The sequence below is a fragment of the Vulpes lagopus genome, chromosome 8 (genome assembly GCF_018345385.1).
Source record: "Vulpes lagopus strain Blue_001 chromosome 8, ASM1834538v1, whole genome shotgun sequence".
Taxonomy (NCBI): Eukaryota; Metazoa; Chordata; class Mammalia; order Carnivora; family Canidae; genus Vulpes; species Vulpes lagopus.
In genome coordinates, this window is record NC_054831.1 from 105,857,201 (window position 1) to 105,880,202 (window position 23,002).

Here is a 23,002-nt window from a genome sequence, read left to right on the forward strand (position 1 = left end):
GGATTTACCCACCGGGTTTCTTGGGCGAACGTCCCCGTCTGGGGACTGACCCTATGCAGGCTTTCAAGTCTAAACAGATGGGGTCCTCGCCAAGTTTAGCGCCGAGTGTCCAGAGTAACCCGTACCTAGAGGAGCAGAGTCAATCAGACGCAAAGGTTCGTTGACACACCCGACAGCTTCCTGCCTCATATATTCACCGGCTTCTTTTAAGGTTGCTCGCATCCACTTTGCTTAATATTTGAACCGAGGGAAGTTGAAAGCCAAGTACTTATTTAAATATTGATCATGCTCAGAGCTTGCCAGAGGGCCAGAAAGCTGCAGATAGCCTGATTATCCGTCCTCGGCTGGGAAAGGTTCCACCATTCCGGGTTGTGCTGGTTTCTTTTTAGCGGGGAAGGAGTTTTAGGTGACCTCCTGCCATACTTGTTCCTCCTGCCACACTTTCTTACTTTTTTCTCGTTTCTTGTCTGACAATTAATGAAAAAAAGGAAAGAGAAAGAAAAACACACGGTGATTCCATCCTAGTGGTTTCAAAAGACTATTAATACCAAAGGCTACTAACACCGTTTTTTGCTTATCAGAACTTGGGAATCATTTTTACAGTTGGAATTTTTTGTTGTTTTTCAGAAGAATATTACTGTTGTTATCTGGAATACCTTGAAGTCTTGGCCTGGGCAAGAACTTTCTTTTTTCTTTTTTTTAAAGGCAGGGCCTGAGGCCAAGCCTTGGGTTCACCCCCACGTGAAACAGAATCACCTGGGGCTGCAGCTGGGGTTAGGGGCGCGGCCCAGTTAGGAAGGCGGACCCCAGGGAGGCCTTCAGGGCAGGACCTGGGTGTTTTGCTACCTTCCAGCGGCAAAGCGGGCGACGCCTGGCGAGGCTCAGAAGAGGCGCAGGTGGCCGGGACGCAGGCAGGTGGGGTGCTCCTCCCTGCCCGGGGTCTTGGGCGCCAGAATCTTGGGGCCACACGGTGCCGGGCCTTGGCACAGCCCGTCGTTGAGGGGGGCTCCCAAGGAAAGGCGATTTGGGAATTTTGCCTTTAAAGTTGGTCTCAAGTTTGCTTTGGGAGGCCGGGCTGCTGGAGAAGCCGCTCTGCTGGGGGAGGCTCAGCTGAGCGGGGACGGCGCGCGAGCCGGTAAGGGAGCCCTCCAGCCCTGCATCCCCCCGCACCCCCCAGCCCCCAGGACCCCGGATCTGCCCCCGCACCCTGCATCCCCCCCAGCCCCGCATACCCTCGCATCCCCATGCCCCCGACCCTGGATCTGCCCCCCGGACCTGGATCTGAACACCGGATCTGCCCCCGCACCCCGCATCCCCCCCAGCCCCGCATACCCTCGCACCCCCATGCCCCCGACCCTGGATCTGCCCCCCGGACCTGGATCTGAACACCGGATCTGCCCCCGCACCCCGCATCCCCCCAGCCCCGCTTCCCCCCCCATCACCCATTCCCCCGCACCCAGCAGCCCCCCGGACCACCCATCCCCCCACCACCCCGCATCCTCCACCCATCCCCCCCACCCCGGTTTCACTGTGGAGACGGTGATGGTTTCCATGAAGGCTCCTGGGTCCCGGTGACTCTCCGCGGGAGCTCGCACAGCTGGAGGCGCGCGACCCCCCAGGGTGCGGGGGGCGCCTGGTCGGGGGGCCTCGGGCCGCGCTGTATCGGGGATGGGGCGTCGGCTGCGCGCTCGGCCCCGCCGCTTCGCCCCCCGACCGACCTCGTCGGCGCCCCGGGCCGGGAGGGGCTGGCGGGGCGGCTTCGGGTTGCGTCCTGGGGCGGGGGGGGCGGGGCAGGGGGGCGGGCGAAGGGGGTGCGGGAAGGGGTGCGGGAGGAGGGTGCGGGGCGGGGGGGCGGAGCTGCGGGTGCAGGCACAAGCACCTGCTCCGCCCCCGCCCCCCCTCCGCCCTGACCCCGCCCCTCCCCCTCGGCCCCGCCCCTCCCCCTCGGCCCCGCCCCTCCCCTCCGGCCCCGCCCCTCCCCTCCTCTCCAGCCCCTCCCCCTCTTCCCCCGCCCGCCCCGGCCCCTCCCCCGGCCCCTCCCCCTCCTCCCCAGCCCCGCCCCCTCCCCGCCCGCCCCCGCCGGCGTCTGCGGCTCCGGGAGACCTTCCCGGCGCGGGGCTGCGCGGGGCGGGCGCGGCGGCTCTCCGGGGCGAGGCGGCGGGCCCGGCTCCAGGTGCGTGCTCCTCGGGGTGCCGACCCCGCGTCTCTCGGTGGCCCAGGGCAGGAAAGTTTGTTCCCGGGAACACGCTCTCCGGGGGCGGGGGGGGCGCGGGGACAGCGGAGGTGGGGCGGGGGCCGCTGCGGGCTCCGGGGCGCGGGGCGGGGGCGGGACGGGGCCCCCGGGGTTGGCGGCAGCTGCGGAGCCTGGGGGCAGCCGGGGGCGCACGGAGGTGGCGGCTCCCCGGTGCCCTCCCCCGCGCCCCCCCGCCCCCCTCGCCCGGCCCTCCCGTGCCCCGCCTCTCGCCTCCCCTAGTGCCCCCCGTGCCCCCTCCCGTACTGCCCTTCCCCTCCCCGCGCCCCCCCTGTACCCCCCCTCCCCTCCCCTAGTGCCCCCCGTGTCTCCCCTCCCCTAGTGCCCCCCGTGTCTCCCCTCCCCTCGTGCCCCCCGTGCCCCCTCCCGTACTGCCCTTCCCCTCCCTGCGCCCCCCCGCCCCCCTCGCCCGGCCCCCTCGGGCCCCCCCTCGCCCCTCCCCTAGTGCCTCCCGTGCCCCCCCCACGCCCACCCAACCCCGCAGCAGGCCCCCGGGGCGGAGGGAAGTTCCCGCAGGGCGGCGCGCGGGGGGCGGGGGTCCTGGGGGCGGGGCGGGGGGAGCGGGGAGCCGACCCGGAGCCGAGGGGGCGCAGGCTGGCGGTCCAAGCGCGCTCCCTTGGCGGGGAGGCCCCTGCTGCTCCCGGAGGCGCCCGCAGCTCCGTGGCTGGGGAGGGGGGGCGCGCCGGCTCATCCCCGCGGGTGCCTGGGGGGTGACGGCCCGACAGAGCCCTAACATGCTGGCGCCGCGGGGGCCACAGGGCCTTGGTCTTCGCCGCAGGGCTGTGGAAGGCGGTGTCCAGGCGACCTCCCAGACCCGGCTCTGGGGTCCTGGCCGGCTGGATCCCTAGGGGGGCCCCCTGCCTCCCGGGACAGGTCGCGGCCCCGCGTGTGTGTGGCCTCCGGGACCCTGCCTGGGTCTGGACCCACCTCTGCAGACCCGGAATCTCACAGGTTCACCATCGGGCCCGCCACTCGTGGGAGAAACGAAAAAAAAAACCAAAAAAACCAGACCCTCATCATTTATGGCCCTGTGGGGTTTCTAGTTTTCTGAAGCTTCCCCGTGCTCTGTTCTTGGGCCCTAAGCTGTCAGGGAAAGTGGAATCCCGATTCCACAGCAAAAACAGACACCTGTCCTACTAGGTGATCTGGGTTGTCCTTTGCACATGACAGTCCAAGCAGAGTAAGAGGAGAGGTTTTTACATACGTCCTGGATTTTACAGGTATGTCCTTAAAACATCTCTGTATTTGCCGCCTCTTGGTGAATGGCGGAGCTAGGCCCTGTGGAGTACGTGGAGGGCAGGAAATGAATCCCGCAAAAACCTTTGGAGCTTCTTTCTACAACATAGAATCTCAACACTATGAGCCCTGCCGTGAATCTTCTGTGGGATTATTATGCCCATTTAACTTTAGGAATTTGGATCACATCAGACCTCACATTTAGTGGTTAGAGAAACTGAGGCACACAGGTGACTAGTCCTGGCTAATAGTAGGATGGAGGATAGAGAATTAGTGTTTGTTCTGCTTTGGACTGTTTCTTCCTTGTCACAACCATATAACCTCTCCAAGAAGAGGTTATGTAACAGGTGTCATTAGACGTTCCTTTGAAGCACCTGTCCTGCCCTTTAAGAAATCTAGAAACACTTAAAGGGGAAAAATGGTAAACGTGGCTTGATGAAATGTCATCTGGAGTTCACGCCCTTTTTTTTTTTTTTTTTTTTTTTTTTATGGTGTAAGTACTGCAAGAAGAGTTTAGAATATTTTCTCATTGTACTTTTATAAGAAAGTTCTTCGGTGGCTAAGACAAAATTAGGCAGAAATTGCAGGTGAGCTCTGATACGTGGCCTTTAGTATGTGCCATATGGGAAAAGGAAAAGTACTCTCAATAGGTATTGAAGTGGAATACAATACTTATATTAGGCATTATGCTCAAAAGTAAGTACTGTATTGATACCTAAGCTCTAACTTAAAGCCTCGCCAGAGTCTATGACCAAGTAGACTCCCCAGAAAAATGGATGCTATGAATATTGGAAAACCCTCTACGGTTGGGGCTTGGCTAGGATGGTACTGCCAAATAAGTCTGGTAGATGATGGTAGAGCCCAGACTTCTAGCTGACTGTAATTTTATTATGCTTTGATTTACTGATAAGATATGATAGATCTAGTTACCGTAGGTTTTGTTTAATTGAATCTGAACGTAGATTGCTTTAGTAGAACAGAGAAGCTATAGGATAATTCTTTCATGTGACTTTGCCACAAAGAGATGGGTCAGGTTGGGTGATTCCTATTTTGGGTTCTAAATTTCAGTTGATTTCCGGTCTCAGGCAGTACTTTTCTGGTTTTAGAGTTTTCAGGATCTGTTGCTTTTTTTTGGTGTTGTTGTTGTTTTTAGATTTGAGAAAGAGCATGCACATGCCTGTGGAGGGGCTGAGGGAGAGAGGAGAGAGAATCCCAAGTAGGTTCCCCACTGAGTGCAGAGCCCTCACAAGGCCTTGATCCCATGACCCTGGGATCGTGACCTGAGCTGACATCCAGAGTGGGAGGCTCAACGGACTGAGCCATCCAGGCGTTCCGGGATGTGTTGCATTTTGTGGGCTTTTGCACACTTGACACTTAGACATTTGACTGGTAAAACGCCAGGTACCTTTGTATGATCGTGCATCTTAATCAACTGTAATTTTTTTCCTTAATTTGATCTTGGCACAGTAGTAATTTGCTTATTTCTACCATTACTGCTCCTGGACTACTTCTCCTGGATAACCAAGATAATGAGATTTGACATAATTTTTTAAATGAGGGAAAGCAAAAAACGTCACGTAATTGAATATTGGGCATTTGTTCCAGTGATCTTCATTTTGAATCCATTTACCAGATGGGCTTTTTTTTTTTCTTCAGAGGTGATTTATCCTTATTTTTTCCCCTTAATTTGAGGTTTCATTTGTATAAGAAGTTAATGAGAAAGTTTCTTTAAAAGAAAACCTTGTATCTATGAGGGAGGGCCAGCAAGGTGGAGACCGGCAGGACATGTTTGCTTTCCTTGGTAGCGTGTCCAGAAGAGACTGACTGAACCAGCCTATTTCAAGTGGCAGGCTTTGTTTGAGAGGTGTACACGTGACCGTTTCACCCTTGAAAAATACTTAAAATGTTAACTATTGAAATATACAGACCTTCCCGTAACATGTTAATCAAGAGATCAATTGCCTGTTAATGAATTCATGGTTTAGTTCCTAGGTTCGTTGGCAAACACAAGTTATGCCATTTGTGGCTTAAGGCTAGCATGTGCTCCTTACCCCCCAACACTTGGTAACTTAAAGAAATTCCCTAAAACTTATGACAAAGTAAGTAACAGTGGAGGCTCTGGGGCCAGACTGTCTAGTTAGACAGCCTGGCCCTGTCCCTGCTCTGTGACCTCTTTCTCCCTCAAGTTTCCCTTTGTTAAAATGGGGATAATCATTATAACCTGCCCCGTTGGGTGGTTTTGAAGATTCTTTGGAGTAATTTACAGAAGGCCCTTCTAGAAGCACCTGGTGGAGACTGAGTGCTAGAAAACGTTAGTAGTTATATTTATGACAAACAGAAAATAGTCAAGTAGAGTTTTAGCTTTACCAGGTTTTCCAGGTTTCAGAGGGCAATGAGAGGTCAGCGTGGACGTGGCCTGGACTGGGAATCAGGGACGGAGTTAGCCCGTACAACTTGCTAACGTCTCTGACCTCACGTTGGGTCTCTCCTTTCTACCGAAAACCTAGTGCCATCCTCAAAGCAAGCTCAAGCATACTTCCGGAACCTTTGACCATCTTAATACCACTAAGCTCTTTCCCTCCCGAGCTCTTTAACATATTGCCGGTCCCTCTGGTTTATTCAATGTTGATCACCTTCCCTGATTTCATTATGGGCTCCCACGTGTCAGTCTTGACTTTCCAACCTGTCAGCTCATTGAAAGCAGAAATCCTGATTTAGGCCACTTTGCAGGGAGCTCAGATCAGAATAAGCTCCTGTTGGTAGTTTTGCAGACATGTCAGCAAGTCCTTTTGGTTCACGGCCTTTCTGTAAAGGCCACTGTCCGTGTTTTTCTGTGCAGCAGGTGTGGGTTGCATTGGGAAATACTGGTTTACAGGGGAAGAAAGGTGAAGGTTGCCCAGGAGGTTAGAGGACTAGCCCTTCTCAGATGTAAAGGGGCAGCTCCACAGGCCCCTTCAGAAATTGTATGTTCTGTCTGGGTAAGTGAGTGCAATTGTTGAGGAAAGTCCGAGCCTTAGGATTGAGAGAAACCTGAAACTTTCCCGTTAGCCTCTAGCAGATGCACAGCCCCTCCGTGTAGCTACTTGGGAGTATTTGACCGCTTGAATGCTACTCTTGAATACTTGACGTGCTGGGGAGCTGATACCATAAGGACACCCCAACCTATCTCTTTTCCCCTCTCAACTTGATTGACAAATATAAGCATCTGTATTTGGAGTGTACGACATGCTACGTATGTTGGGGAATGATTACCAAGGTCAAGATAGCGAATCTTTATGTCCTGCAGTGAAGTTCTTTGTGTATGTGGTGCGAACGCTTGAGGTCTGCTCTCAGGAGCTTTACGCAATGCTGTATTAACCACGGTCAACATGAGGGGTATTAGATCCGCAGAACTTACTCTTACAGGTCAAAAGGTAAAAACTTTGCCATCTTAACATTTCCTCGTTTTCCCTAGCAACCACCATCCCATTCGGTTACTTCAAGGACCCTAAGATCATGACCTAAGCCAAAGGTGGACAATTAACCGACTGAGCCACCCAGGTGCCCTTCATTATGGTTTGGACTTGCCTTTCCCTGCTAAGTGGTGCAGAGCACCAGGTCATATACTTGTTGGCCATCTGTATGTGTTTGGAAAATGTCTGTTCAGATCCTCTACACATTAAACATTTTTATTTTTATTTTTTAATTTTTATTAGAGAGCAAGAGAGCATAAGCAGAGGGAGGGGCGGAGAGAGGGAAAGTAGGTTCCAGGGAGCCCGATAGGGAGCTCCATCCCAGGACCCTGGATTCATGACCTGAGCTGAAGGCAGACACTTAACCCACTGAGCCTCCCAGCTGCCCCCTGCACATTTTTTAACTGGATTATTTTTGTTCGTGTGCTTGAGTTGTATAAGTTCTCCAGATACTTTTGGCTATTAAGCTCTTGTTAGATCATTTGCAGAGATTTCTCTTATTCTTATTTATTTGTTTATTTTGTTGTGCAAAAGCTTTGGGGTTTGATCTATTTCCATTTGTTAGCTTTTGCTGCTTATGCTTTTGGTGTCGTATCCAAAAGTCCTGATGTTGATGTAGGAGATAAAGGCAGAATGAAACATAGATAAAATTAATTGTCCTTATAACCTGCAGCCCATTGACAAATGGTCCTCCTCGAAGCTCCTTAGTGTCCTAATGTTAACTCCTTGCTGTGGGGAAAAGCACCTTAGTTAGACAATAGCATGGCCTCTTGTATCCTGTGAGTCTTCTTCAGCATAAGAAATTCCTTTTGGGGGCACCTGGGGGGCTCAGCGGTTTAGCAACTGCCTTGGGCCCAGGGTGTGACCCTGGGGTCCCGGGATCGAGTCCCACATTGGGCTCCCTGCATGGAGCCTGCTTCTCCCTCTGCCTGTGTCTCTCCCTCTCTCTCTCTGTGTGTCTCTCATGAATAAATAAATAAAATCTTAAAAAAAATTCCATTTGGAACTTCCCTCATCTTGACTTCTCCCCTCCCTGTAGCTGATCACGTGCTCCTGGCCATGGTGGTGGGGGGGGGGGGCAGAGGCAGCCGCTCTGCCAGCCCAAAGTCTGTCCCTGACCTTGAACAAAACCACCGTTTGGCACCAGGGACGTCTCGAGAATCCTTCCTTGGTGCTCGGCCCTGGACCCCGCCAAAGCTGACCGAGAAAACCATTCATTCGGACGCTACATCAGCGTCACGGAGCTTTTCCCTATGTTTTCTTGTCTGAGTTTTAGGACCTCAGTTCCGGTGTTGAGTCTCTAGCTTCCTTCCAAGCTCGTGTGTGTGTGTGTGTGTGTGTGTGTGTGTGTGTGTGTGTGTGTATGTGTGTGGCTTAAGGTCACAGGCCACTCTGTTCCCCGAAGCCACTTACTGGGGAGCATGTCCTTTCCCTGTTGTTTGTTCTTGGGTTCTTTGCTGTGAGTGAACTTCCCATAGAAGCTCGGGTTTATTGCGGGATCCCTGGGCCATCGATTTACATGTCCTTTTGTGCCGATACTATACTATTTGAATGAATATAGCTTTTTTTTTCTTTTAAAGATTTTGTTTTAAAATAATCTCTACGCTGAATGTGAGGCTTGAACTCACAACCCCAAGATCAAGAGTCTTCTGCTCTGCTGACCGAGCCAGCCACGTGCCCCTGAAGGACTGTAGTTTTGTAGCACGACGGGCAATCTAGAGGGTGATCCCTCCAGTCTTCTTGTTCTTAAACTTGCTTTGGCTATCAGGGTCTTGTGTGGTTTCATACAAACTTTAGGATCTTTTTTTTTTTTTTTTTTTTTTTTTTTTGTGAAGTGCTTTCAGAATTTTGAGGGGGTTTACTTTGAATCTGTAGATGGCCTTGAGTAGTGTGGACGTTACCAATATATTGACAGTAATAATTCTTCAGATCTGTGAACATGGGTAGCTCATATTTGTGTTATCATCTTTTTGTCAGTGTCTTAAAATTTTCAGCATATAGTTTACTTTCTCATTTAAATTATTCCTGTATATCTGTTTTGGTGCTATTGTATATGGGATTTTTTTTTCTCCAGGTAGTTGTTAATGTATAGAAATGCAACACACTGTATTTTGTACCTTGCAGCTTTATTGAATTTAAAGGTTGTTTGTTTTTTGGTGTAGTTCTTTAGGATTTTCTATATACAAGATCACGATGTTTACAATTTTTCTTCCTTTGCTATTTGCCTCTTTTTCTGTTGCCTAAGTGCTGTAGCTAGGATTTTTAGTACTATGTTGCACAGGCGTGGAAAGCATGGATATCCTTATCTTGTTCTTAATTTTGAAGGGGAACATTTTACCTTTGTTGAGTATGGTGTTGCCGTGAGTTATATATGGCCTTTATTATGCAGAGGCACGTGTTCCTCTTGTATCCAAGTTGTTGAGTTTTTAAGCATGTTGAATTTTGCCAAATGCTTTTTTTTTTAAAATAGTAGTTGTCTTTTTTTTTTTTTTTAGATTTTTTATTTATTTATTAGAGACAGAGAGAGAGAGGCAGAGACACAGGCAGAGGGAGAAGCAGGCTCCATGCAGGGAGCCCGATGTGGGACTCTATCCTGGGTCTCCAGGATCATGCCCTGGGCTGAAGGCGGTGCTAAACCGCTAAGCCACTGGGGCTGCCCCAGATGCTTTCTTTGAATCCTTTGAGACAGGGTTACTTCTATTAATGTACCACATTAATTGATGTTTTTAATGTGTTTATCACTTTTTATATAAATAGAGGTTTTCTTCAAAATTCTTAGAAATGATTTTGCTGCATCCCCTAAGTTTTGGTATGTAGTATTGACATTATTTCTCAAAGTATTTTTTGACCTCCCTTTCTTACCTTTTTAAAAAATATTTTATTTATTTATTCATGAGAATACACAGAGAGAGAGGCTGAGACACAGGCAGAGGGAAAAGCAGGCTCCATGCAGGAGCCCAATGCGGGACTCGATCCCCGGTCCCCAGGATCAGGCCCTGGGCTGCAGGCGGTACTACACCGCTGAGCCACCCGGGCTGCCCTTGACATCCCTTTTTATGTATTTGACCTATTGGTGGTTGGAAGTGTATTGTTTTAATTGCCACATACTGTAACTCTGTCTCCCCACCTCCAACTTTCTTCCTGTTACTGATACCTAGTTTCATATCATCATGTTTGGAAATGATATTTAATATCTCAATTGTGTTATGTTTGTTAGGATGAGTTTTTTTTTTTTTAATGTTCTGTTCTGCTGAATGGAATGTTGGTAGACGTAGGTCCATCTGGCCTGCAGTGTACTTCAAGTCCACTTTTTCCTATTGATTTTTCTGTCTAGATGATCTATTGATCATTGAAAATGGGTTATTGAAGTCCCTGGTATTATTGCTTTGTGTCTTTTTCTGCCTTCAGATCTGTTAGTGTACTATTTAGGTTTTCTAATAGTAGGTACACATATAATTGTTAAATCTTCTTGATGAATTGACCTGTGTCATTGTACAATGATCTTATTTTCCTCTCATTATAAGTTTTGATTTAAACTTTGTGTCACATGTGTAGCAATCCTTTCTCTCTCCTAATTTCCATTTGCATGGAATATTCTTCTATCCTGGCACTTTTAGTCTAGGAGTGTTCTTCAAGGTTAAATGAGTCTCACAGGCAGCTACAGCTGAGTCTTGTTTTTGTTTTCTTTGTCCATTCAGCTGCTCTTTGTCTATTTTTTTTTAAAGATTTTATTTATTTATTCATGAGAGACACACAGAGAGGCAGAGGGAGAAGCAGGCCCCATGCAGGGAACCTGACGCGGGACTCAATCCCGGGACCCCAGGATCACGCCCTGGGCCAAAGGCAGGCGCTAAACCGCTGAGCCACAGAGGAATCTCCTGCTCTTTGTCTATTAATTTAAACCATTTTCATTTATGATGTTGAGTCCTTATTTCTAGACAAAAACTTACTATGACTTAATTGCTTTGTGATTATTTCATAGATTTCTTTTTCCTCTTCCTCTCATGCTGTCCCTTTGGTTAATTAATGAGACTTTCTGGGGTTCTCTTCCTATCCTTTACCCTGTGTGGTGAAATCCTTTCGGGGGATTGTTTTTTAGCACCAAGCTGCTCTGGACTGGGAGAATGGAATGATGCAGGTAAGATGCTTCCTATGCTCTTTCTCTGTGACCATCCTCCGTAATATTTTAGCTCCATAATATTTCTGTTGCTTTTCATTGAGCTATTTTTTTTGTTGTTGTTGTTGTTGGTTTGTTGTTGGGGAGGGTGAATGTTGGGACCTCCTAGTTCTCTGCTGTGCTGATATCACCAACCCTCCAGGTGTATCTTTGGAAAGGTTAAGGGGAGAATTGTTTTATCATACAGTTTGCTGATGAGGGGCCGTTCTGAACAATTTACTTTCGTGACAGTCCCTCAGGTTTAAAAACACATTCCATACCCTGCCTTCAAGTCTTCTATGTCAGAAAAGAAAAACCTGTTCATCTTTTGTTAAGTGACAGGATTTTGACTCCTCTCACCGCCCCTAGATACGGAACATATTCCAGTTGGCTATATTAAAGTGTGGTACTTCCAGATGCTGTTGGGACAGCACGGAGCACTGTAGAACCATTGGTACTCTTGCTTAATGCCCCCCCCCCCCCCCCGCCTTTTAGGGAAGCAGTAAAGTCTCAGGGTTAGCATGACCAGCTGCAGGGCTGACTTGAGGAGATTCCTGGGTTCTGCTACTTACTACCTTGTCCCGGGGAGGTCACCTTTAGCGGACCTTTTTAGCTCTTCCTCCCATAGCATGGTTAAAAGGATTCCATGGTGGCCTATGGAAAGTGCTTAGGACAGAACCAGGGATAAAATAATTGCTCAAATGAGGGCATTTGAACTATGTTATTTCTAAATAGCATTAGTGACCCTTGACGGTCAGTCATCTCAAAAATTACCAAGTCTGAGGTGTATTTTTTTTAGACAGATACTGCTGCTGAGCCCTCTTTTATGACTTTGGCAATTTCTTTCTTTCTTTCTTTCTTTCTTTCTTTCTTTCTTTCTTTCTTTCTTTCTTTCTTTCTTTCTTTCTTTCTTTCTTTCTTCTTTCTTTCTTTCTTTCTTTCTTTCTTTCTTTCTTTCTCTTTCTTTCTTTCTTTCTCTTTCTTTCTTTCTTTCTTTCTTTCTTTTTTCTCTTTCTTTCTTTCTTTCTTTCTTTTCTTTCTTTTCTTTCTTTCTTTTCTTTCTTTCTTTCTTTCTTTCTTTCTTTCTTTCTTGATTTCTTTCTTTCTTTCTTGATTTCTTGGTTCTACGAATAGAACTGAAATTTCTCAAAATTGTTTTCTGCATTTAGCCTTTTGCTCTAACTTTTCCAAGTATTTTAGATCGTTAAACTTACTGTTCCTTTTAGTTCCAAGTTTTGCACAGGTTTGATAGGTATTTCTTTAATGCTTTAGTGATATAATAACATTCTTACGTAGGCTAAAGGCCTAGTCCTAAGGCAAGGCAATTTGGTGTGTCTGTACAAATTTCTGTTTGATGTTTGCCAATGTCAGGTAGAGTTCAACTGATTACTCTTGTACGAGCATCAGATTTTTGATTTTCGATCTTTCCATAAGGATCTATACAATGTCCAACAAACCTGTATCTCTAGTATGTGAAGTTAGCAGTTTAGTAATTACATGATGGAATGAGGTTATTCTCAAGTGACTTCTTTTTTTTAAAGATTTCATTTATTCATGAGAGTCACACAGAGGCAGAGACACAGGCAGAGGGAGAAGCGGGTTCCTTGCGGGGGGACCCCAATGTGGGACTCGATCCCGGGACCCCGGGGTCACACCCTGAGCCTGAGGCAGACGCTCAACAGCTGAGCCCCCCAGGGGTCCCTCTTAAGTGACTTCCTCTTAGGGAGTCCACACTGGCTCCAAGTAGCCACTGTCTCTTCCAATAGTCTGCTCTAGGACCTTATGTAGAATCAAAATGATACTCCTTGAATCCATAGCTTGTAGAATCTGCCTGTTTGAAAATTGGAACGACTTGTGCCTGCCTCCTGTGGGAAACCTGTCCTTTGCCACTGTCCTGATGGGTAGGAAATTGCGTACGGTTCTTCTTCGCTTGTCTAGAAGCCTGGAACTCAGAGCGGCTTGATGCTTTCTTACGATGGACTTCCCACTTAGAGGAAGTCTTCACCTGGAAAGTCCTTTCCTTCAAAGAGGAGATAAATTTTAAATAGAGAAGAGTTCTTTTTAGCCTTTATTTCACACCAGTCCTAAGCAGACCTATTTATCCCTTCCTTGATGTTCTGGTTTAAAAATAAATGGGCATTGCTACATCAACTTTACCAACTTGAAGTTGGCGGTGACGGTGAAGTTATGTGGAGAGGGTGGCATGCGTGACTTTTTGAAACTATGCTGTGTATAAACCTTTTAGCTAACGTCTTTCATTAAGACAGGGTTCGCCAAAAAAAAAAAAATTGAAATAAGACTCTTAGTGGTTTTATTAATTTTTTATCACCTCCTGTCACCTTCCTCTCCTACCCCAACCTCAGATTATTTGGGGCTTTGGTTTGTCCAACATAACTCTTGAGAGCATGACACTCTAATTATTTGAGGAAAAGAGGTAGGGAAGAGGGTAAAAAAGCCACTTGTACCTTTACGTGTGTGGAAAACCCCAGAAATCTATGGATCAGTCCTGCCTTTAGTCTGGAACTCATAAAATGTGAAGATCTCTACATTTATCCATAGAGCGCTTATTGTTTCCAGATGGAATATCTTTTCCAAATGGGATGGAACCAATCTTTTCTAATTGATCATGTCCATGAACTGTGATTTCTTTAGGCAGTGATTTTATTGCCACCTGTTTATGAAGGTGGCTGGAGGTAGCGTCTGGTTGGGATGGATTGGTGGGAGAAGTTACCCTCAGATTAATAATTTTAGAGAAGTGTAATCTCCCTACCTTGGAGTCAGAAGAAGCCACTTTTATCAGACTCGGCACATCTAACTTTTCAATGTAGGCTTTCGTGTACTTGCCAGGTCCCGACCTGTCGGAAGTTCTCAGGGATGGATTTCTCCAAGTGCCTTTTGTACCAGTTACCACAGCCCCTAGCGACTTAGCAAGTTTCCCGCTGACCACTCCCCATTTTTGGAGGCAAGAGACAACACACGTGACCTTTTTCCCATGTTTTAATAGGACTTTAACTGATGGATTATTAAGGGAGAATAGAAGTAATTGTATGTTTTTTGTCACACTAAGTTGTTCAGTAAAACTTGAATTGTTTCTTTCATTTGATTGCCAGAACTATTGATGGCCTCCTCATTGAATATGAAGTATTAAGAATTCTTAAAATCTTAGCTATGGGAGTTCTAATCATTCCTTCAGGGCTAGCTAGCTTCCAGCTTGGACTGAAATAGTTTATTATGAGATATGAAGGTCTCGTGTCTTTATTTTTGTTTGTTTTTTTAGCTTTATAAAATTTTGAAATTTCACATAGAAGCAAGTAATCTATTTCAGATATAAATTTACTTGTTTTGCCATAAAAATGAATAATCTGTGCTTATCTACAGAACGTCTCAAAATAGCTTTTTGCTTGTCTTGTCTTATGAAAACAGGAATTTTTAGGAGGGAAAACCCAACTTTACCATGAACAGTTGAAAAAAAAATCGCATCTTGAAGAATGCCAAGCGTGATTTGGATATTGTGGAATTTGCCGCTTTGGAGGAGGGAATGATCTGTACGTGTCTCGTGTATTTGACTCCCTCTGTCATTCTCTAGTTCCTGATGGATTATGATTGGGAAATGATGATGCAGCTTTTTGTATTTAATGAATAATTTTGCCCTTTGATGCTGATCGTAGGAAAATTTATCTCCACAGGCTTGTTGTGGTATCTTTGTTGAGAGCAGCAGAAATTAGATGTAGACAAAATGTTGAGGTTTAAATGAATGGAGTATTTTTTTTTTTTTTTTTTAGTGGGAGTTGAACATGACTGCTGGTGGTTTATGGTAGTAGATTTTTGGGAAGAAGAAAGGTTTTCTTTTTTCTTTTTTTAAAGATTTTATTTATTCATGAAAGACACAGAGAGAGAGGCAGAGACCCAGGCAGAGGGAGAAGCAGACTCCCTGCTGGGAGCCTGATGCGGGACTCGATCCCGGGACCCCAGGGTCACGGCCTGGGCCAAAGGTGGATGCTCCACCGCTGAGCCCCCCCAGCCCCCGGGCATCCCCAAGAAAGTTTTTAAAAGGACTTAATCTGAGTGTATCAGAGGCCAGACCAGAAGCAGAATTTGGGTTGAGATCTTAGCATGGCCACTGACCTACCAAGTGGGTCACGTGGCCTTTGTGGGTGCTGGTGACATCATTTGAAGCCCAGGGCTTTGCGTCAAGCCCTTCTCCGTGGTGAGTCCCCTTCCTAGGCTTCATCTCTGTGGGATTAAAGACGGTGCCCCAGGCTCCCCCTCCATTCCTGGCGGCCGCGCGGTTCCCTGCTGGGGCGGCTAGGGCACGTGGGGGCCGAGTCCACTGCTGCTGGCGTGTCTGTCGGTCGCAAGGAGACACACGGCTCGTGGCCTGCGACCCCGTCGCCTCCCTGCCCAGGAATGATGTAACCAGCCGGGAATACTCTAGCACTTATTTTTGGATGAATTCTAAGATGACTGGCTATAAATTTGATGTTGGATGGAACTGAACATCCCCGTGTATCAGTTCTTCCCGCCTGGGTGTAGAGAATGGCCTGAAACACATGGCTTATTGATAATGTCAATTTTTAGCTAAAATACAGCTTATGCTGGTTCTTTCTCTTTCCTTCTCTCTCCCTTTTCTCCCTATTCTCCACGCTTCCTTCCTCCTCACCTTCTCCACTTGTTCTCCTAAAACTTCATCTGATTTCACGATTTTCCTCAAAAGCTATAGCAAGTTTCAAAAACCTCTACTATTGTCTGTACACCCGACTGGTAATAGTAAAGAAAACAGACTCGTCCTGAGAACGCTGGTGTTTTTAAGGCAGGACGATCCTTCTAGCTGTCCGTGAACCTCGTGGTAACTTGGTGTTTTGGAAACTGGACAGATTCTGCGGGGACTTTCCTTGGGGAACGCAGGGCCTCCAGGTCCCCTTCCCGGAGTTCTTCTCCAAGCTTTGGCCCTCTGGGGCTCGGGCTGTCACGCCTGGGTTTTGGGCCTCCACTGAGCTGAGTTTGATATTGGGTGAGGGGTCGCGTGTCCGGGATGCTGAGGGGTACGAGGCCTGAGCAGAGTGTCGGGGACTCAGCGGCCCCTCAGTGCACGGGGCTGGGCTGCGGCGTGAGATGCTGTGGGCGGGGCGTCCCCAGCCCACGCCAGGGCATTTTCTGGGGCGTACCCCGTATGATGAAGACCAAAGTATTGTCCACTTTTTCCTGCCCTTCCATTGTTCTCGATTTGCACAGTGACTACGAATTTGCTTCAGAGATAATGAAAATAAGCAAATTGAAGAAATAAACATTTTATTATTTATTTATTTATTTTAAAGATTTTATTTTTTTATTCATAAGAGACGCAGAGAGAGAGAGAGAGGCAGAGACACAGGCAGAGGGAGAAGCAGGCTCCAATGCAGGGAGCCCGACCTGGGACTCGATCCCGGGTCTCCAGGGTCCCACCCTGGGCTCAAGGCGGTGCTAAACCGCTGGGCCACCCAGGCTGCCCAGAAATAAACATTTTAATGAAAATCTGTATTTAGTTCACAAATAAAATCGGAGTACCTATCCGACGGCAGGATTCAATCACAAACTTGAACTGTAAAATGGATGTGTCTTAAACAAGTATTATTATGTGACTTAAAAAAAAAAAAGCAACCCTTTCCAATTTGGGCTTATATTGTAAATACTTACCCCCCCCCCAGTTAAGTAAGTTAGAAACTTGGACGTTAGAGGACACTCTATGTTGCACTGTGCTGGCGGTGTGCTCGTAATAAGCTTAGGTGTTGAATTTCTAGAGTAAAACCTGGCTTGGTATGTATTCCAATGACCCTTGGAGACTGGAGCCGTTTTAAAGAATTCTGGAAATTTGGACGAAGGACTCGGTGCTGTGCTTCGTGCATCAGGATTGAACGGATTCTAACGTGTCTGTTGGGGCACAGCTCTGGCGTGGGGAAGCGGCGCGGTTCGGGTCCTGTCAGGGCCTGGCTGGAGCTGCAGCGGAGCTGGGGGAGGCGACAGCGCCTTCCGGCCTTCCTACAACCTGCACAATGGCCCTGAGCACGGTGAGCGCCTCCTGGCTTTACGTACTTTTGGGCCCAGATCCTTGGAGCAGCTTGGTAATCAAGACTGAAAACCCTTCCGCACAGGGCACAGCAAAGGTCACTAAGGCCCCGGAGCGGTTAGAGCTGCATCGCATCTAGTAGGAGATACTGATCGAATGAATCATCACTTCATGTGTTGTTTTGACAGGAAGTGTATCATGTCTCAATAATTTCCTTGACATTTTTTTTTTCCTGCCAGGTGCCTGTTTTCTTCTTGTAAACCTGTTTCCACAGAATTCCAAATATGTGGTTAATTTTTCCCACTGATGCATCATGACCGTTCCCCTTCCTTGTTAGGAATACCAAGTGCACGTTTGTAAGGAATTTAAGGCTCACTATAGGGACGTGAGAACCAGTAGCTGTTGGAGACTCAGGGCCAGCCGAGGAAGGTTTTGTCTGCTGAAGGGATCATTTAGAAAGTGTTAAAAGGTAAGTGTTGACAGACCCTGTCTAATGCCAGATATATGTGAAATATTGCCCATCTACAGAGAGATTAGGGTGGATTTTCATTTTCTGTTTTTTACCGTTTTTTTTTTTTTAAATTTTAATTCCAGTGTGGTTAATATACAGTGTCATGTCGGGTCCAGGTGTATAATACAGTGATTCGGTGGTTCCGTACGTTTCTCAGTGCTCATCATGCCACGTGTACCCTTAACCCCCATCTCCCACCTTCCTTCTAGCAAACATCAGTTTGTCTTCAATAGTTAAGAGTCTGTTTCTTGGCTTGTTTTTTTTTTTTTCCTTTGTTCATTGGTTGTGTTTCTTCACTTCAACATGAGTGAAATCATATTTTTCTTTCTCTAACTGGCTTATTTTGCTTAGCATTATACTCTTTAGATCATCCATGTTGTTGTAAATGACAAGATTTCATTCTTCTTTATGGCCAAATAATACTCTGGTGTATGTGTGTTTGGATACCTTTTATGCCCATCGATTTATCCGTGGACATAATCTGGCTATTGTGAATAATGCTGTAATAAACACAGTGTAGTTATAATTTATTTTTATTTTTTTTTAGAATTTGTGTCTTGGTATGACTTGGGTAAATACCCACTAGTGCAATTACTGGATTGTAGGGTAGTTCTACTTTTAAAATATTGAGGAAGCTCCATCCTGTTTCCCACAGTGGCTGCACCACTTTGCACTCCTACCAACAGTGTAAGAGGGTTCCCTTTTCTCTGCATCCCCACCAATTCCTGTTGTTTCTGGTGTGGATTTTAGCCGTCCTAATGGTTGTGAGGTGCTATCTCATTGTAGTTTTGATCTGTATTTCCCCGATGAGTGATGTTGAGTATCTTGTCATGTGTCGTTGGCCATCTGGATGTCTTCTTTGGGAAAATGTCTGTTAATGTCTTCTGCCTGTTTTTGAATTGTTTTTTGGGGTGTTTAGTTTGATAATTTCTTTATAGAGTTTGGAGACTAACCCTTATCCAATATGCCATTTGTAGACAGCTTCTGTCATTCCATAGATTGTCTTTAGATTCTTTTGCTTTCCAGGAGCTTCTTACTTTGATGGAGTCTTAATAGCTCATTTTTTATTTTCCTTGTCTCAGGAGACATATCTAGAAAAACGTTGCTATGGCTGTTGTCAGATTACTTACCTGTGCTCTCTCTAGGATGTTGATGGTTTCATGCCTCACATTTAGGTCTTTAATATGTGTCGATTTTATCTTTTTTCTATGGTGTAAGATAGTGGTCCACGTTTACTCTTCTGCATATAGCTGTCCTGTTTTTCCAACACTAGTTGTTGAAAAGATGGTCTTTTTTTTTCCATTGGATATTCTTTCTTGTTTTGTCGAGGCTTAGTTGACCATAGAGTTGAGGGTCCATTTCTGGATTTTTCTATTCTCTTGAACTGTGGGTCTCTTTTTGTGCCAGTACCGTACTGTTTTGATTATTGCAGCTCTGGCATATAACTTGAAGTCCAGAATTGTGATACCTCCAGCTTTTACAATTTCAAAATTGCTTTGGCTATTTGGGGTCTTGTGGTTTTATATAAATTTTAAGATTGTTCTAGTTCTGTGAAAAATGCTGTTGGTATTTTGGAAGGGATTGTATCAGATCTATAGATTGTTTTGTGTAATATGGACATTTTATTTATTTTTATTTATTTATTTTTAAAGATTTTTATTTATTTATTCGTGAGAGAGAGAGAGACAGAGAGGCAGAGACACAGGCAGAGGGAGAAGCAGGCTCCACGCAGGGAGCCTGATGTGGGACTCAATCCCGGGTCTTCAGGATCACGCCCTGGGCCAAAGATGGTGCTAAACTGCTGAGCCACCTGGGCTGCCCAATATGGACATTTTAATATTTTTTCAATCCACAAGCATGGAATATTTCTATTTGTGTCATCTTCAATTTCTTTCTTCAGTATTTTATTGTTTCCAGAGTATAGGTCTTGACCTCCCTGGTTAAGTTTGTTTCCTAGGGATTTTTTTTCTTTTTCCTTTTGGTGTCATTGTAAATGGGATTGCTTTCTTAATTTCTTTCTGTTGCTTCATTTTTAGTGTGTAGCAATGCAATGGACTTCTGTACAATTATTTAGTATTCTACTTTACTGAACTCATTTATCAGTTCTAGTATTTTGTTTTTTCATGCAATCTCTAGGGTATTCTATGCATATTTCATGTCATCTAAAATAGGGAACATGTTTTACTTGTTCCTTACCGACTGGATGCCTTTTTATCATTTTCCGTTTTGTATACATACGTAATTAAGCACAATATTCTTTCATCATGAGCACAAGCTTCTTGAAGTAAAATACATAGCTACATCCTTAATTTTTTTTAATTCTCTTTTTAAAAAAGATTTATTTATTTTAGAGAGGGAGAGCGAACAAGGGGGAGGGGCAGAAGGAAGGGGGAGAGGGAAGCTCAAGCAGACTCCCCCTGAGCACAGAGCCTGACGTGGGGCCAGATCTCCCGACCCTGAGATTCAGACCTGAGCTGAAACCAAGAGTCTGGCACTTAACTGCCTGCACCACCCGCGCCCCTGAGGAGGTGTCTGTTTTAAGCCAGATACTGCTGAAGGCGATATGAGAGACGTGTAAAGTTAGAGCCCCTGACTGGGTCCATGTAGGTCACCCCGTGCTGGGCAGCTTGCATGGTGGCTGCGGGGAGAGGTGTGGCAGGGGCAGAGGCTGCACTCGGGCCTGCGGGCTCCGGCCGGACGAATAGCAGCCTTTCTTGGTCTTCTGGTAGAAACTGATGTAGAAATCCTGGTTCCCTAAATTAAGAAATGACATGTGTGCAATGAAATTCTAACTCAGTGATGTGTGCATCGTGTATTGAGAGCATTGGTGTGTTTGCCCTTGGTTTTGTAGTGAGGGCGTATCTGTATGTGCATCATTACTGGCTTTACGCTTGTTTTATTACGATAGTAAAAACACTGATCATTTTTATCAGTGATTTATTGCCTACAGCTTTTTATATTTTTTGTATGATTTAAATTCAGTCATTTCCTAACTCTTCCCTTTTTTTGGTAGAATAAATCTATCCCTTGTATTTATCAAATATAGAATTACTGCATTTCAAGTACCATTTATAGTACGTTCATTCTTTTAAATAAAAAATGACAATGTTTTCAGAGTGCCTGAGTGGCTCATTCAGTTAGGCGGCCGATTCTTGGTTTCTGCTCTGGTCATGGGATTGAGCCCCACATTGGGCTCCACGCTTGGCTTGGCATTCCCTCTCTGTCTTAAAAAAAAAAAAAACACAAAACAAGCAAACAAAGAAACCACAACTTGTTTCTTCCACAAGTTTTAACATTTCTGGTAGGATTACATATTATAAGTGGTGAGCCTTATACCACTAGACATTTAAAAGCATACAACTTTATTGTGTGTAATTTTGAAGACTATGGATTTTTTGAGGGCATGCTTAAAGGAGTTGACAAATAATCAGAGACAGACCTGCTATAAATAGTCCAAGCTTTTAACTGTGCTTAGAAAACTAGTTTTCTATTTTAGATTTTCTACATCAATTAAAAAAAAATTTGCGTAGGAAAAAGATACAATTGACTGGCAAAACAGTGCCCCATACTTCTGTCTTTAATGGGGCAAAATGTCAAAACCAGAGTCTAGTTATATTGAGATGCCCATATAGGAAAAAATTACTTCTTTTGCAAATGGCAAGGGTTAGGGTGCTGGCACTGCAGCAGGCGGGGGACGTGGGTGGAGCTGGCTCTGAGGGGGGCACTCCACGGGGCTCCCGCCCCTCATCCCAGCTCCCCACCTTGGACTCTTCTTTGTGCTCATCTGCGGGGGTCAGCAGGTGCTCAGTGGCGTGCACACAGCACTACCCAAGCCTCGGGCCTCAGCCACCCCGTGTGGGATTCCTTGAGAGTCTCTAATGGATGCAGGTAGCAGGTAAAAAGCCCCTGTGAAACCTAAGCCGTGCTCCTTAGGGTTCCCTGTGTTAGAATGCCGCGCGTCGGTCACTTAGGCAGAGCGTCTCTCTCCCCAGGGCCACAGGGCCTTCCTGCCAGCAGAGCTCTGATGGTCCTGTGCTCTGGCGAATGTCCCTTCCTTCAGGATTATGGTTGACCAAAAATACAGACCAGTCACAGGAAAGAGGAATAAATCCTTAGCTGACGAGCTTGGAGAAACTTATTTCTAAATAGGTTACTTTTGCTTAAAATGCAGTTCTTACTTAAAAACCTTAAATGAGATTTGGGGTGTCAAGCTAGCTCAACTGGATGGGCAGTTTTGTACTTCTGGTTTCCTCATCAGTGAAATGGGGATAATACCAGCTCTCCGAATAAAGCTGGATAGTTTGCCAGTCAAATGAAGTTATAAATTGGAATGCCTTGGCTTTGTGTTTTTGAGTCATTTAAAATCTCTAAACCTTCAATGATGATAAAACTTTGCAAATAGAGCTATTTATGGCTTAGATTTATTGCTGTACGTGCTATAAATATCCATGTGGAGAAGCAGTAACTGTGATCATTGGTGCCAGCTCCTCTGTCTTTATGCTAATTTAATACTTGTGCATCTAATAACATGAAAGAAAAATGTGGAGCCAAGTCACATTAGGGAGCAAAGTCTCAAAGAGGCCAGTTCTGTAAGAGAGGGGCTAATAAGTAGCCACGTTTGGTAGGAATCCCTTCTGTATTTGAGGTTGGAAAAAAAAATCAGAAAAATTTCAAAACCCACGTGTTTTTTCTTCCATTGTTCAGCCAGAGTATAAAGCCATTTGAGAAAGAACATTAGTGAGGCATTTTGTTACAGCACATTTCCCTTCTCTTCAGGAAAAACAAATTACCACCCCAAGAGGTTTCGTTAGCAATTCTCTCATTTGTAAATAGTTTATAAATGGCAGCCACTTTTACTGAATAAGGTTTCATGAGCCCCAAGCATTAGTATGTGGTAGTCCTTCAAAGCCAGTTTCTCTTACGTTGGTGGTCAGATGGAAAGGTGAGGACAGGGTCAAGAACTTTTTTTCTCATTTCGTCTGGGTTTGGACATATTCCATTTTAACAGTTATTTTTTTCAGTTGGCACTCTATCCTGGAAACATTTTGGGCTACGTACATATTGACTAACCTGGAGTTTTGAGTCGTGGTGCCTCCCTGAGAAGGATTTGGCTCTTGAAGATACATATATATTTTTAAATCTCACTTCTAGGTCTTGGGTGGGGTACACATGGTGTTTCTACTGCAGAAGATGGGGACGTAGCCCCTACTTGCCATAGGCCATGGGCACAGAGCCCCTGTGTAAATGTGTCTGTGCAGTTGGGGAAAATGGAGCCTATGAGGTTTAGCCAACCATCTGAGCAGGTCCTGTAGCTTTTGGGGACCCTATTACGGGGAGAGTCAGAGTTCAATCT

At 46.1% G+C, this 23,002-nt stretch overlaps 1 protein-coding gene across 5 annotated transcripts in view; it reads left to right on the forward strand.

Annotated features, from left to right (window-relative positions):
* Positions 1–2,073: 2,073 nt before the first annotated feature.
* Positions 2,074–23,002, forward strand: part of ARHGEF28 (Rho guanine nucleotide exchange factor 28) — a 297,631-nt gene continuing 276,702 nt past the window's right edge. For 2 of the 5 annotated variants that reach the window (XM_041765582.1, XM_041765596.1), the window contains exon 1: positions 2,074–2,173. The gene's annotated coding sequence lies outside the window, so the exon portion shown is untranslated. The remainder of the gene's footprint in view (positions 2,174–23,002) is intronic. The other 3 variants (XM_041765581.1, XM_041765583.1, XM_041765584.1) reach the window with 2 other exon arrangements.